Below are 17,517 nucleotides of genomic sequence, written 5' to 3' on the forward strand. Positions count from 1 at the left end.
CTGCTCAGACACGATGACTTTTGCAAGATAAGTTCTACATGCTTCACACAGACATAGCTTCCGGCTTTGCCTCTCTTCGTTAGGGATAGCCTGCTCCCGAGCAGCCTCTTGCACCACCTCCAGCTGACGACCCTCCATTTGATGATCCTACTTATTGATACTATCTTTTCATGCATTGTACTTTGGACTTTGGACACAGAAACTTCCATCTGCTACTATTATCTAGTTAAACTTTTATCGATTAGAGTTTAGTTACACCACCTAACTTTCTGCTTACTAGTTTTTATTAGTTTTGCACATCTAGTTAAACTCTTGCTTAGTTTCTTTTATAAAACTTCTAGGAAAAATGTTGATTTCAAAATTCTAACTTTATTATATTTTTAAAATTGGACTTAGCCTAGGAACTTACCTTTCGATATCATGTTCCCCTTGATTTTAGCCAGAGCATCTCACAAGCACATTAGGCATAACTTGTTTGTGTTTGTAAAACTTAGAACGTCATGAGATGCATAGGGTACTGTTAGTTAGAGCCCTAGATCCAATCATTTGATGATTGTATTATGGACTTGTTGTATCATATTCTTATATAAATAAAGACATTTATTTTTTTGGTTATTATACTTACTTGTATTGGTGCCAAATAAACTAAGTATAATAGCGTCCTTGAGTAGAAGGTTCTCACCTATATCAATCGGTTAGTTGAACCAATAGTGAGATGATATAGGGAACACTACTCTTAATCATTCCTAGTCGAGTATTAACATTCAGGGATAATGTTAATGCAATAAGACTAGCATGTAGGTCAACTCGATGACTTGATCTCATAAGTCATGGATATAGAGATATCAAGTTGACACATGGGTATGCATAGGAGAATGTATACTGAATGACCCGCCATGAGAAAGTATCATGGACCGTTATATGAGTGTCATATACTTTCTCATGTGGCTATTAGTATAACTACTAGTCCTTGGACCTGAAGTCACCATGGATCCCTAGATAAGGAGTTATGTACTTTGGTTTCGTCAAACGTCACCCGTAACTGGGTGGACTATAAAGGCGATTACTGGGTATGTAACGAATTATGCAGAGGGATGTGAGTGATGTAGATGGGATCTATCTCTCCTATATGATGGGAGCGACATCGAAATTCTTGATAGAGTGAGACCACGTAGTGCATGGCCATGCCCAAATGAGTCAATATGAGATATTGAGCTCATTTGATTTAGTGAGTCTAACTTGGAGATCAAGATTTAGATTGGTCAGAGGATGACACGGTCTATGCCTCACATTGATCAATCTAGATGTCTAGGATAGAAGGAAACTTGTCATATATTGCGAGGAGTCACAATTAGTAGTCACAAGATGATGTTGGATCTCAACATTCTTGTAACGTGGGTAGTAATGATGTGTTGCTAGATACCGCTCGTTACTTATGCTCTAAATGGGTTTAGGGGCATTGCCAACGTTACAAGAACCTATAGGGTCACACACTAAGGACAATTAGATGGAGATTAGGTTCATATGATAAACCGAGAGGTTTAGATTCATGTGATGAATCAAATTGGATTAAGAGTAATCCTAATTATGCTAATTGAGTTAGACTCAAGTTGATTCATGTGTTGAATGAGTCTAATTTAGATTATGACTCATTGAATCAATTTAATTAAATGAATTAGATTCATTATATTAAATTGGCTTGAATTAAATGGTTGGATTAGATTAACCATGAGAGAGATTAAGTCAAGTTTGACTTGACTTGAGAGGAAGAGAAGAGTCAAGTTTGACTTGAGTTTATGCCACATCATTTGTGACTTGGCATTAAGTGGCCAATGATGATGTGCCACATCATCATGTTTAGCACATGTGTGTGCCACCTAATGGGGGTTACAAATTCTCTTTCAATTTAATGTGGCCCTCCACATTTAATGAAAAAAACGGGAGTTACACTTCGTGAAGGTGGCCGGCCACTAAGTGATTGAATGAGAAATTCATTTTTCATTCAAGGCTTATTCACATCATCTTCTTCCTCAAGCTCTCCCTCTCCTCTCTTGGCCGAACACCCTAGGTGCTAGCACACCTTTGTTTGGTCCCCTCCACCTAATTTTGTTCGTGTGGATACTTCTAGAGGGTTGTCTACTTTGACAATCTAGAGATCCGACAAATCGTTGGACTAGCGGGATAGCGAAGGGCATCACATCGAGGGTAACGCTCTTATCCACTACAAGAAAACAGGGTTTTAGAGACGAAAAAATCAGTTTCTGAAAGTCACTTTTCCGTTTCTAAAAAAGGTTTGAGACGGAATATTCCGTGTCTAAAATCCGTTATTGAAAGCCCCGTTGCTAATTCAAGAGACGGAAATATTCCGTCTCTAATTTAGAAACAGATTAAAAAGTCGTTTCTAAATCTCTTTTTAAATTAACCAAATAAAATAAATTTCAAATACAAAATTTATTTCTAAATTTTGTTTTAAATCCGTCATTAATCCGTTTTAAATAACATATAAAAAATAATTTTAATCGGTTTATAATTATATTTATAAATCTAAATATAATTTTATTTTTAAATTTATTGCTATTTTTTTATTATATTATATTTCTATATTCTTATCTACTACAAGAAACTCACACATTTTAAATAAATATTTAAAATAACTAATTTCTAATCCAAAAGTATCATAAAATTAACATTGAGATAAATAAATATTTACATCGTCTAAGCAAATGTATAAATTTTTAAATCTCACCTTAAGTAATCTAATCTTTACATTCTATCACGACGCTCATGATCACAGGGATCAGATCTTCCTAAATATAAATGATTTGAATATTTCACCTCTTGAATCATTTTACAAACCTTCTCCTTTTCTTTGCTTTGCCTACCATACTTGATAAACTTTTCTTCCCATTTTTTGTGATAAGAAGTTCAATACTTTTTTACTTTCAATAATGTCTTCATATATCCTCTTGCTAGTAGCATGCATGTCTATGATTTCTTCCCTTTGCCCTCCCTTGTCTCGAACTCCATGAGATGAATTACTTCATACGGATTAATGAACCAACCAAGTTTGTTGAGACAATCTAGCAAAATCAAAACATGAAATGATTAAGTTTAATAAATATAAAAAGAAGCATGCAATGAAATAACCTATATAAAAAAAACAACTACTTACTAACAGTACAAATTTATATATATATATTATCTCCATTGAGATTTGGACCACAGCCTAGGGGAGAAATGAGATAATCAAACTTAGGATAATTAACATGCAATGACATTATTGGTTTAAAAATCTATACTTGAGTCTGGGTCATAATTCTTATATTCTCGCAAATATGTCATCAACAACATTCTTTTGCAATTATATTTACACTAGAAAAATAAACTCTTGGAGTTTGAATTTTGAACCAAGAATATATAAATTACTTTGATAGATATTTCACAATAGCAATGAGTCACCAGATTCCTAAAAACCAATTTTAGAAAACTATTGTCTTATTCACTAAGATTTTCCAATCAAAATATATGAAATTACATATGGAACACCGACCAAGTCATCGACCTTGATATTTGACATTATATTCTAATACAATTTACAAAATTTAGAATCATGGATATATTGTATCTCAGTAAAGCAATCTAACAAGTTTAAAAAAACATCATTTAGTATTTACCTTGCACTGCAGTTGTCTAGCCTTGATAGGAGAGGAACCACTAAACCAATTTAATGATTCAATATTGAATGTTAGCTGCCTTTTATTTAATGAAAAGTAGTTTCTTGATTAAGAAACCACATTGTTATGTACAAATTTTTCAGCAACATACCTGTAATGATTGATTTAAGTAATATGAAACTGAACTAAACATTAGTCATAAGTTGCAGCTGAATCATGTAATACAGTGAATATCAAAAAATAAGAGAGAAGCATTACTGTAGTGTTCATGCAACGAAACGAGACAACAGAGCAAGATATGTGCTGAGGCAATACAACATACTAGGGTACACCAGGAAGCCACAGACCTTGTTCTTTATGGAATTCCGATCAAATTTAACTTTGACAAGTAATGCAGACCTTGATATCAGCGTTTGAGGCCTAATAGATCTCTAGAGCCTTAGCTTCGAGTTCAATCTTCCTCTCCTCAAACTCCTTGGTGATCTCCTCCTGCAACATCAAGATAGATTATATATATAAGCAAATTAAATAAGAAGAAGAATTAAGAAGAAGAAAAAATATTGTTGGGAGTTAATTATCGACCTGTGATTCCTCAAATGACTATTGGAAAAATAAAGTGCACGAATTTAAACCTAACTATTGGAAGAAGCATTTTGTCAAACACCTTAAGAGCATGAATCAAAATTACATGGGTACATGCAAATCTAAAACATGGGAGAACAGCTTTAGTACAGAAACATCAAACAATCAACCACGCAAATTAACATATCGACCATTGAAGAAGAAGCTTGCTGTTCATAATCTGATGAAGGCCGGAGATATCTGTGGGAAGCCGGTGCTGAGCATGAAGTGAAGAGCTCTCCGAAAGAGGACCGCTGCTTGCTTAGGGCGGCCAGATCTTGGAGATGTCGTGGACGGATGTTGACTATGAAGGACCTCTTATCCTCTAGCCCGAAGAGAAGAGGGTTGTGGTTTGGATCTGAAGTAGAGAAACTCCGTTGTGGCCTGGATGCTGGTGTCGGCGCGTCGGCGCAGAAAATCACGAAGATCCACTGGAGGAAATGATGGCGTTGGCTGGAATCACGGGTAGAAAATGACGGTGGGAAGATGGAGAGGAGATGGCCGGCCGGTGTCGGTGGAGTGGTGGCGGACCGCCGACCCCTTTGGTGGAGTGATGGTGAAGGAGGGAGAAGTGGCGTACCGACCTTCGCAGCGTGAGAAACCCAGCGAAGGAGAAGAAGATGCATGCTTGTGGATTTTATTTCCACAAATCTGATTCGACGGTCCTGATCAATCCAGATCTGATGGAGTGGTTGAGATCAAATCTGAGTGAATGGTCGAGATCCACTGGAACCCATTGAATGGTCAGGATGGCTAGATCAAGATGAGTGGCTCAGATCATGCCAGATTCCCACCTTGTAGTCCTGCACGATTTGGGATTGGAGAAGAAGATCGTGTGCGCGATTTGGGACTAGAGAAGAAGATTGCATTGCGTACGTGATTTGGGAACAGAGACGCGTCGGGTGGAATTTGGGAGAAATCGCAAAGGGTTAGGGTTTTTAATGAATTAAAATAAAATATTTTTCTAATTACTTAATATATTTTTTTTCAAATTATATAAATTATAAACAGATTTGTTTCTGTTTAAAATATTTTTAAACAAATTTATAAACAAATAAAATTTTGTATCAAATTTCGTTGTTATTCAGTATTTATTTTTGTTTATAAAAATATATTTATAAATTCTGTTTCTAATTTATTTTAATTTTTTTTTAAATTTTTTTTCTATATTATTTTTATTAAAAAAAGAAATAGATTAAGAATTCCGTAGCAAATCCGTTTATAATTTACAAAAATTTAAAACAGATCTTATTTCCGTTTTAAAAATCTGTTTTTGAAGCCCTGCTTTCTTGTAGTGATCTAGTGTAGATCTAGACTTTAGAAACTCGTACTCGTGTTTTCTTTTTATTTTTTCTTCGCACGGATCCGGTGCGGGGGTTTAGGGGTTTCCGCGACCCGAAAAAGCGATTTTCACGGCCCAAAAAACCCAACAGTAGTATCAGAGCCACGTGCGAAGACTTGTACGAGTTTAGTTTGATTTTTATGAAAAATATAGCTTCTGTGATTTTATGTAAATTTAAGGTTTTATGGATTTTTATGAGTAATTTTCTCGTAGAAGCGAAGCACAAGTGTTTCGACACTTGTAGACTTCGACTACCGAGAAGCTTTTTCCGAAACGGCAAGGTTTCACCCCAAAACTTTTTGGGACAGCGGACTAAGGTGCTGTAGGATCACTTAGGGACACTCGCGATGGTTAGATTGCGGGTAGGGGCGCTGCCCCTAGCCCCGCAAGGGGATTCGTTCTGCGATTGCGCCCGAAAACCGCTAAACAGGACCGACGGGAATTTTTACTCGTAAAAATTGTAAAAATTAGTATTAAAATTATAGAAAATTATGGAAATTACATAATTTAGAATTATGCATAATTTTTCATGGTCATGGCCCAAAATGACCCAATTTGATTGGAAATGTGTTGTAATTCATATTACGGCCTGCGCGCCGTCATTTGTGTTGTGCGTATTGTACATTTGTTTCGCGACCTGTGCGTCGTGCCTTTCTCTATTATTTATTCTTGTTGTAAATTAGTTTAGAATCGAATGTAACTCGAGTTTCAAAATTGTAATGTACAAAATTGGAGCCGTGGAAGGTCTACTCGAGACAGAGTTACGAGGAGGGCGCGAGCAACACAAGGTGGTCAAAGGGAGGAGCTTGAGAAGCTGTTGACCCTAGGTTGACCATCCGATCTTCTCATTGGCTTGAGAAGATCGTAGTAGGGCCATGACTAATCACAAATAAATTTAATTAATTACTTGTGTGTATGTGATGCATGATTAGTAATTAATTAGTGCCTAACGATTAGAATAGATCTAAATCGTGTACATGATGCACCCTTTCGATTAGATTAGATCTATCGCGTATTTGATACACATCGACGATTAGATTAGATCTAAATCACGTCAACTCTAATGCCTACCATGCCGTGATACCTATCACTACCTCGATCATATGTGTTGTTGAATCTGCCAAAGCAGAGCAACACATATTATCTTGGTAGGGTATGGAGGGACAATCTTGGTCCCGCTTATCAACGCATGAGCGAATACAAACTCAATTAGATTGAGTATTCCTAGTTAACTCGGTTGGATCGAGTAAAACTATAGGCATTCTTCCAATGGTTGGAAAGATAGGACATAAATCACATTTATATTAATTCTTGGGCGTATTAGCCAAAGCTAACTCAAGTTTTAATATAACTGCCGATAATGATCCTATAAACAAGAGTTGCATAGAGATGTAATTGGTAAATCGTTACCTACCGATCATACTAAATCTTGGGCATATTAGCCAAAGCTAACTCAAGGGTTAGTATGATGTGGATCTTGTCCCACATGAATTATAGAATTTAGTGGGAGCATCATTTAGTTAAAGACCTAATTAAATGATTTAAAAGAATATGATATTTATTTTTCTGCATTTTTCTGTTGTAGATAACCATGACGTCGAATACGAACACCTTCTCTCAGCGTTCTGTCCTTGAGAAGGACAAGCTCAACGGAGCAAATTTCCTGGACTGGTACAGGAACTTGAGAATAGTTCTCACCCAGGAACGTAAACTGTACATTCTGGAGTAGCCCATTCCGGAGGCTCCTCCTGCCAATGCCACGCGAGCAGATAAAGATGCTTACAAGAAGCATCAAGATGATGCATTAGATGTGTCCTGTCTAATGCTCACGACCATGAACTCTGAGCTTTAGAAGCAATATGAGTTGATGGGAACTTATGATATGGTTGAACATCTTCGTCAACTGTATCAAGGACAAGCGAGGAATGAGAGATTTGAGATCTTAAGGGCACTATTTCAGTGCAAGATGTCAGATGGGGCTCCCGTAGGCCCATATGTACTCAAAATGATTGGGTACATAGAAAACCAACAGTGCTTAGGATTCCCGTTTGGCCAAGAGCTGGCCACTGACATGATCTTGCAATCCTTGCCGGATAGCTATAGTCAGTTCATTCTAAACTACAATATGAACGAAATTGACAAGTCACTGCCCGAGCTGCTTAGCATGTTAAGAACTGCTAAGCTGAACCTTAAGAAGGCTAAGCCCCACTCTGTTCTGATGGTTCAGAAACACAAGGGCAAGGGCAAGCCCAAAGGCAAGGGAAAGTCCCAAGCCAAGGGCAAAGGCAAGGCACTGAAGCCTAAAGGAGGGGTCGCCAAGGATGCTACCTGCTTCCACTGCGGTCAGACCGGGCACTGGAAGAGGAACTGCAAGGTGTATCTAGAAGATCTTAAGAAGAAGCGAAGTGAGACTTCCACTTCAGGTATATATGTTATAGAAGTCAATCTATCTATTTCTTCATCATGGGTATTAGATACCGGATGTGCATCTCACATTTGTACAAATGTGCAGGCGTTGAGAAATAGCAGGGCATTAGCGAAGGGCGAGGTGGACCTACGCGTAGGCAATGGAGCACGGGTTGCTGCTGTTGTTGTAGGAACTTATTTTCTATCTCTGCCCTCTGGGCTTGTATTAGAGTTGGATGATTGTTGTTATGTACCTGCATTAACTAAGAACATAATTTCAGTTTCTTGTTTGGACAAGAAAGGTTTCTCTTTTATAATTAAGCACAAATGTTGTTCTGTTTATTTAAAAGATATGTTCTATTGTAGTGCACCTCTGATGAACGAACTCTACATTCTAGACCTTGAAAGCCCTATCTATAACATAAATATCAAGAGGTTCAAGTCAAATGACTTGAATCAAACCTATCTCTGGCACTGTCGCTTAGGTCATATAAATGACAAGCGCTTATCCCAGCTCCATAAGGATGGTTTGTTGGACTCATTTGATTTTGAATCTTATGAGACGTGCGATTTATGCCTACTAGGCAAGATGACCATGACTCCCTTTACTGGGCACAGTAAGAGAGCGACTGACTTGTTAGGTCTTATACATAGTGATGTATGTGACCCTTTCAATGTCGCTGCTAGAGGTGGTTATAGGTACTTCATCACATTTACTGATGACTTCAGTAGATATGGTTATGTGTACTTGATGACACATAAGTCAGAATCCTTTGAAAAGTTCAAAGAATTCAAGAATGAAGTACAGAACCAGCTTGACAAGAGAATTAAGATACTTCGATCAGATCGAGGTGGAGAATACCTTAGCCATGAGTTTCGTGACTATCTAGCTGAGTGTGGGATTCTATCCCAACTCACTCCTCCTGGAACACCACAGTGGAATGGTGTATCCGAAAGGAGGAATCGTACCCTATTAGATATGGTACGATCTATGATGAGTCACACAGATCTTCCGTCATTCCTTTGGGGCTATGCTCTAGATACGGCAGCTTTTATACTCAACCGAGTTCCATCCAAGGCCGTGATAAAGACACCATATAGGATATGGACTGGCAGAGATGCCCAGGTGTCTTTCATGAGGATTTGGGGTTGTGAGGCTTACGTTCGACGTCAAGTCTCAGACAAGTTAGGACCAAAATCTGACAAGTGCTACTTTATTGGATATCCCAAGGAAACTAAGGGATATTACTTCTACATTCCCAGTCAGCACAAGGTAGTTGTGGCAAAGACTGGGGTCGTTCTAAAAAGGGACTTTGTTTCTAGAAAGACTAGTGGGAGCACGTTCGATCTTGAAGAAGTTCAAGATGCGAATAATAGCACTGAAGCCTCGATGGAAGTTGAACTGGAACCACAAAGTGTTGTGGATGATATTGTTCCACAAAGAGTTGAGGAACAACAACCAGTTCAAGTAGACATACCTCTTCGCAGGTCTGATAGGGTATGTCGTCAGCCTGAGAGATACTCATTTCTCTTGTCTGACCATGATGACGTTGTGCTCATAGAGGATGAGCCTACCTCCTATCAGGAAGCTGTGATGAGACCAGATTCCGAGAAATGGCTAGAAGCCATGAGATCCGAAATGGAATCCATGTACACCAATCAAGTATGGACTTTGGTTGATCCACCTGAAGGGGTAAAACCCATAGGGTGTAAGTGAGTCTTTAAGAGAAAGACTGACATGGATGGACTTATCTATAAGGGTCGCTTGGTAGCTAAAGGTTTCAAGCAGATTCATGGTATTGACTATGATGAAACATTTTCTCTAGTAGCGATGTTTAAGTCCATTCGGATCATGCTTGCCATTGCAGCATACCATGACTATGAGATATGGCAGATGGATGTCAAAATCGCGTTTGTGAATGGAAACCTGCTCGAGGTTGTGTACATGACACAACCTGAGGGTTTTGTAGATCCACAGTATACTAGCAGAGTATGCAAGCTGTGTAGGTCCATTTATGGACTAAAGCAAGCTTCTCGGAGCTGGAATCTTCGATTCAATGATGCAATCAAACAGTTTGGTTTCATCAAGAATGAAGATGAGCCTTGTGTCTACAAGAAGGTTGTAGGGGACATAGTTGTCTTCCTCATATTGTATGTGGATGACATACTACTCATTGGGAAGGACATCCCTTTGCTTCAGTCTGTCAAGACCTGGCTAGGGAGTTTCTTCTCAATGAAGGACTTAGGTGAGGCATCCCGCATTCTAGGGATACAGATCTATAGAGATAGATCTTAGAGATTGCTTGACCTAAGTCAGAGTACATATATTGACAAGGTACTCCTTCGGTTTTCCATGCAGAACTCCAAGAAGGGATTTCTGCCGATGTCACATGGCGTGAGTCTTTCGAAGACTCAAGGTCCCTCTTCTAGAGAGGAGAGAGACTGCATGGATCAGATCCCTTATGCCTCAGCCATAGGATCTATCATGTACGCCATGCTATGTACTCGACCTGATGTCTCGTATGCTTTGAGCATGACGAGCAGATACCAGTCAAATCCAGGTGAAAGTCACTTGATAGCAATCAATAATATTCTTAAGTACTTAAGAAGGACTAAAGAATATTTCTTGATATATGGAGGCAATAATGAGCTAACTGTAAAGGGTTACAGTGATGCCAGCTTCCAGACCGATCAGGATGATTATAGATCGCAGTCAGGATTCGTATTTAGCATAAATGGTGGTGCTGTGAGTTGGAAGAGTTCAAAGCAGGACACAGTAGCTGATTCTACGATAGAGGCCGAGTACATTGTGGCATCAGAGGCAGCAAAGGAGGCAGTTTGGATCCACAAGTTCATCACTGAACTTGGGGTGGTTCCCAGTATCGCTGACCCTATTGAGCTCTATTGTGACAACAATGGAGCTATAGCACAGGCGAAGGAACCTCGCTCACACCAGCTAGCGGACAAAACACATACTACGGCGCTTCCATCTCATTCGAGAGATTATCGAGAGAGGAGATGTGAAGATTTGCAGAGTACCTGTTGGTGCGGGAAGCATCCGACGATCGAACCCAAGTTTTGATAATGGCAAAGGGTTTAAAGTTAAATCTTGTTATTCCTCTTTAAAATCAAATGAAAGTTATAAACTGTTAAGTGTTTTCAAAATCTTGTGATACCTCTTAAAATCAATCTATTGAACTTGACTCATGCTTGGACTTAAGGACAAACTGACTTCCTAAACCAAATTTTTAGCTACTCTGCTCCCTCCTAGCCCGAAAATTTAATAAGTATTGTTTAAAATTAAGCTAAGTTTTTTTTCTAAGCTATAGCTTTCAAAATCCAATACTTGCAAAGAGCTTAGCTTTATTTTCAAAACTTTAAATATTAGCTCACTTTGAAATCTAACTTTGTAAATTCTTGTTTTCCTAAGTAAAGCACAGTCTTGCAAAATTTAACTCATTTCTTTCAAAAATTAAAAAGCGACTTCAAAAATATTTTCTTCAACAAATTTTCAAACAAGTACTCCTCTATGTATAGTTTTACTAGCTTTTCAAAAACTGTCAAAATTTTATAATTTCAACCAAGTTTCCCAAGAACTAACATCATTCTTTCACTTAGCTAAAAGTAAGAAATGAAGATTCGGAGCTCCGGGTCGTCGGGTGGTTGTCGCAGCACTTCTGAAGCAATACTTGAGCAGAACACAGCACGAGGAAGCTTTTTCTTTCGTTGTTAATTGTTGTTTTGAAGTGCTGCTCGAACCCTACTTTTAAACAGTGTTCAAGGCGCCTTAAACCCCTCCAAGGCGCCTCCAGGCTGGCCGCGTCACCCGCGTGGATCAGAAATGACCTGGTCGAACCTTATCTTGTTTAAGGCGCCATCAACCTCTCCAAGGCGCCTTCATCAGCTTGTTCAAGGCGCCTTCAGCCTATCCAAGGCACTTTGAAGCTTGCTTCGCAGCCAGCTCAGGTTTTGCACCCGAGGTGCCTCCAAGCTCCATGGAGGCGCCTCGGACACTGTTCATCCGAGGTTAATCTTTGCACTTTGGTCCCTGCAAGATACATTAATCCCAAATATACCCTGCAACACAAAGTTAGCACATAAAACATAATAGAAATGATAATGACAGTCTCTGGACTATCCGAGTCTAACTTCGGGTTTCCAACCGGAAACCCTAGGTTGACCCGACGCCTATTGTTCCCTCTACGGGGAACGTGTCCTCACCTACTCTACTCAGGAGATTTACCTTCTGCCAGTGTGATCCTCCAGATCGACTGGACTTTTGCTCAGCACTCGACACTTCCGGACTTTCTGCTGGACATCCGCTTCCCGGCTAGTCCAGTCTTTCACCTGGTTCGCTACACCAGGACTTTCCACCTAGGGTTACCATCCCCTAGGACTTTTGCCTGAAGCCATCGACCTGCCAAGACTTTCCGCATAGGGTTACCACCCCCTATGACCTAGGGTTACCACCCCCTAGGGTTTTCCCTTTGCCTAACCGCAGTTAGGACTTTTCTCCACCTAGGGTTACTGCCCCCTAGGACCTAGGGTTACCACCCCCTAGGGTTTTCACCTGCCTAACCGCAGTTAGAACTTTCCTGAAACACTCATTCAACATGTTATATAACAACAAGACTTAACTTTGAACCCTTTGCCATTATCAAAACTTGGGTTCGATCGTCGGATGCTTTCCGCACCAACAATCTCTCCCTTTTTGATTATGGCAACCCAAATTCAAAGTTAAGTAATACAAATGCATAAGTATATTAAAAGGTTTTAAGTGAGCAAGCTTAAGTATATAAATTCAAATGAATGCCTAACTTAAGCTAACACTTAAACTTTTGTGAAGCTCCCCCTTAATACAGGGTTTCCTTTTTGAATTTTTTACTTTTGAATTTCCTACTTTGAATTTCTTACTCTCCCCCTTTGCCATTTATCAAAAAATAAGCCAGTTTCAAGCAATTTTTAATTTTTAATTTTAGCCACTTTTGAAACTTAGTTGATTTTGAAATATACTTAGCTAAATTTTAAAAATCTTAAAGAATATTGAAGTCTCTTTTTAGTTAGCAAAAATTATTTTGAAGGCAATGAGTAAGAATTTTGCAAAACTATGATTTTTAAGGTAAAAAAATAGCTTAGTAAGAATTTATAAAAAGTTAGATTTGAAAGGTTGGCTAAGTTTGCAAAAGTTTGAAGTTTTTTATATGAACAACTTAGCTTAGTCTTTTGCAAACATTGAATTTTGAAAATATAGCTTAAGTTAAAAAGACACTTAGCTTAATAATACTTATTGTTGGAAAATTAGGAGTAAGAACTTGTTAATTTTTAGGATGAAGAGGGAGAAACTAAATGTTTAATTTAGTTTATTTAATCAAATTGGTTGGTCCTTAAGTCCAAGCATGAGTCAAGTTAAATAGATGTTAAGTTATCTAAATTGTTTTGATCAGGTATCAGAGCCCTAAAGTACAAGCATGCTCAATCTTAGACGTATAAGTTGATGAAAAGTTTAAAGTAAAAAAAAATTGGCTTTGCTTTAACTTTTCAAAGAGTTTAACTTTTAAAGATAATTAAAACCATAACATTTATTTTAAAAGAGACTTAGGTTGACTCCACTCACTCCCCCTTGATTAATGTCTTAATAAATTCTTAGGGTCCTATAGTCCAAGTATGTGGCAACTTATTTAACTTGTCTTGATCAGGTATCAAAGCCCTAAAGCATGCTCAATCTTACAATCTCCATTTGAAAAGTTTTTTGAAAGATATTTAATTAAATTTGAAAATCTCTTCAAAAGTTACTTGATAATTAGCTTGACTCCGTTCACTCCCCCTTAATTAATCCAAACATGAATCCCTAGGGTCCTAGAGAACAAGCATGTATAAAATATAATAGGTCTTTTATATTTTGTCTAATTTTCCATCTCACCCATTCTAGGTTTTCAGGTATGTTTAGCTTATGAGTGAGTGTGAGATGGAGTTTACTTTAATTTACAATATTAAAAATATCAGTTAGAATTCCAAATAAGTGGCCATTATTTTGAAGATTTAAAAATTAATTGAGTTTAGAATTTCAAAGAATTTAATAACTTCCGAAAAGGGTTTTGAAATTAATTTTTCAGAGGATTTTTCAAATGATTTTGAAATGATCATTTTTAAGTAGTTTTGAAATAATTTTGAAATTAATTTTTCAAGGGATTTTTCAAATGATTTTTCAATGGGAGATTGTTAGTTAGAGCCCTAGAGCCAATCATTTGATGATTGTATTATGGACTTGTTGTATCATATTCTTATATAAATAAAGACATTTGTTTTTTTGGTTATTATACTTACTTGTATTGGTGCCAAATAAACTAAGTATAATAGCGTCCTTGAGTAGAAGGTTCTCACCTATATCAATCGGTTAGTTGAACCGATAGTGAGATGATATAGGGAACACTACTCTTAATCATTCCTAGTTGAATATTAACATTAAGGGATAATGCTAATGCAATAAGACTAGCATGTAGGTCAACTCGATGACTTGATCTCACAAGTCATGGATATAGAGATATCAAGTTGACACATGAGTATGCATTGGAGAATGTATACTGAATGACCGACCATGAGAAAGTATCAAGGATCGTTATATGAGTGTCATATACTTTCTCATGTGGCTATTAGTATGATTACTAGTCCTTGGACCTGAAGTCACCATGGATCCCTACATGAGGAGTTATGTACTTTGGTTTCGTCAAACGTCACCCGTAACTGGGTGGACTATAAAGGCGATTACTGGGTATGTAATGAATTATGCAGAGGGATGTGAGTGATGTAAATGGGATCTATCCCTCCTATATGACGGGAGTGACATCGATATTCTTGATAGAGTGAGACCACGAAGTGCATGACCATGCCCAAATGAGTCAATATGAGATATTGAGCTCATTTGATTTAGTGAGTCAAACTTGGAGATCAAGATTTAGATTGGTCAAAGGATGACACGGTCTATGCCTCACATTGATCAATCTAGATGTCTAGGATAGAAGGACACTTGTCATATATTGTGAGGAGTCACAATTAGTAGTCACAAGGTGATGTTGGATCTCAACATTCTTGTAACTTGGGTAGTAATGATGTGTTGCTAGATACCGCTCGTTACTTATGCTCCTAAATGGGTTTAGGGGCATTGCCAACGTTACAAGAACCTATAGGGTCACACACAAAGGACAATTAGATGGAGATTAGGTTCATATGATGAACCAAGAGGTTTAGATTCATGTGATGAATTAAATTGGATTAAGAGTAATCCTAATTATGCTAATTGAGTTAGACTCAAGTTGATTCATGTGTTCAATGAGTCTAATTTAGATTATGACTCATTGAATCAGTTTAATTAAATGAATTAGATTCATTATATTAAATTGACTTGAATTAAATGGTTGGATTAGATCAACCATGAGAGAGATTAAGTTAAGTTTGACTTGACTTGAGAGGAAGAGGAAGAGTCAAGTTTGACTTGACTTTATGCCACATCATTTGTGACTTGGCATTAAGTGGCCAATGATGATGTGCCACATCATCATGTTTAGCACATGTGTGTGCCACCTAATGGGGATTACAAATTCCCTTTCAATTTAATGTGGCCCTCCACATTTAATGAAAAAAAAGGGAGTTACACTTCATGAAGGTGGCTGGCCACTAAGTGATTGAATGAGAAATTCATTTTTCATTCAAGGCTTATTCACATCATCTTCTTCCTCAAGCTCTCCCCTTGGCCGAACACCCTAGGTGCTAGCACACCTTTGTTTGGTCCCCTCCACCTAATTTTGTTCGTGTGGATACTTCTAGAGGGTTGTCTACTTTGACAATCTAGAGATCCGACAAACCGTTGGACTAACGGGATAGCGAAGGGCATCGCATCGAAGGTAACGCTCTTATCTAGTGTAGATCTAGACTTTAGAAACTCGTACTCATATTTTGTTTTTATTTTTTCTTCGCACGGATCCGGTGGCGGGGCTTTCGGGGTTTCCACGACGTGAAAAAGCGGTTTTCGCGGCCCGAAAAACCTAACAGGTACAACCTAGACTTCAGAATGCTTATTTTTGTGCATCGCAGGCAGTCTGGGCGTTAAATACCAAAAATACAGTAATCAAGTTAAGTGATCCTGACTTAGTCAAATCTAACTGGATTGTCAACTTAACTTAACTAGCCAAGTGAAAGCTGTTACCTTCTAGGTAAACAGTTAGTAGCTAATGGTTAGATATTTGACCCAGGAGATTAAATAAATACTCATGCTTGGACTTTAGGGCTACCTGAATTTAGATGAATAACCTTAATTCAAACTTTTACAAGTAAGCTCCTCCCTCTAAGGAGCTAAATTTAACTAAGTCTTTCAAACCAAATATTTCAACTTTAACTATATCTTCTAATAACTTCTCAAAGCTATTTTTCAAAAGGCCTATTAAAACTAAAGCCATTTTCAAATATTCTTGCAAATGCCTTTAAACTTAGCCAATTTTGAGAAAAATTCTATAAAGTTTTCCGAATCTAACTAACTTTTCTCAAAAAGGTTTTGTCCTTCAAAAGTTACCTAAGTACTTTTTTGAATTTTGCTTTTCAATATAACCTTTCAAAATATCTAAAAAAAGATCCTCTCTGAATCCTTAAACATTTACTTAGCTAAATGTTTTACAAAAACCATTCTCTTAGTTAAATACTTCTAAATCTAACTAAGTGTAACGCCCGAAAATTCTCAAAACTATTTTAGAAACATTCCATGATTTTTCTGGAATTTTTAGATATTTTTCCGGAATTTTTAGAATAGCGGAAGTAGCAAAAATAATTAGAACCGCAAAATAGCTTAGGCGGGAATCGAACCCGGGACCCCTCAGATCCGATAACTTTTAGTTAGCCTTAGTAACCAGATGAACCCAGCAGGGCCATGCTGAAAGGAAAGGGAAATAATTTAATTTATATTAGAGTCGGGCCAAAATACCCACTTAATATAAATATAAACTTAAAAAGGGGTTTGGGTTATTTTGTTTGGTTCGGCAACTCCCTCTCCTTACCCTAGCCTCACGCCGCCCCTCTCCTTTCCTCCTCCTTTTCTCGGCGCACCAAGCCAAGGGCCATAGGAGCATCTTCCAGCAACATCAAGGATACGAGGACGCTCCTCTCCGCGAGAAGAACGCGTAGACGCGAGATGATCATCGAAGAGATCTCTTCTCCGGGAAACCTTGCGCTTAGATCTGTAAGAAAATCCAAACAGGAGGTAAGAAACCCCTCATCTGCAGTATAAGTAGCTCCGTTTGGGTTTTCTACGCATTAGTTTAGCTATATGCAGATTTTTATCAACGCATAGCGTGAAATTGACCCTCCTCGCAGGTTTAGGGATTTAGTGAGCACTTCTAGATGGGCCGGACACGTAATCCCTCTTCAGTGGGGGTTTCTAGACGTTGTCGGGTGCCTAGAAGTGGTCTCCCTAATAGAGAGGAGAGTTGA

At 38.0% G+C, this 17,517-nt stretch overlaps 1 long non-coding RNA gene across 1 annotated transcript; it reads right to left on the minus strand.

The window, feature by feature from the left end:
- Positions 1 to 2,962: 2,962 nt before the first annotated feature.
- On the minus strand, positions 2,963 to 3,743 carry LOC121968338. Its single transcript, XR_006108073.1, has 2 exons — positions 3,675 to 3,743; positions 2,963 to 3,080 (listed from the first exon to the last, which is right to left on the minus strand). It is a non-coding gene; the product is annotated as an uncharacterized LOC121968338 (long non-coding RNA).
- Positions 3,744 to 17,517: the final 13,774 nt, after the last annotated feature.

Source organism: Zingiber officinale, chromosome 3B (genome assembly GCF_018446385.1).
Source record: "Zingiber officinale cultivar Zhangliang chromosome 3B, Zo_v1.1, whole genome shotgun sequence".
In the NCBI taxonomy this organism is placed as follows: Eukaryota; Viridiplantae; Streptophyta; class Magnoliopsida; order Zingiberales; family Zingiberaceae; genus Zingiber; species Zingiber officinale.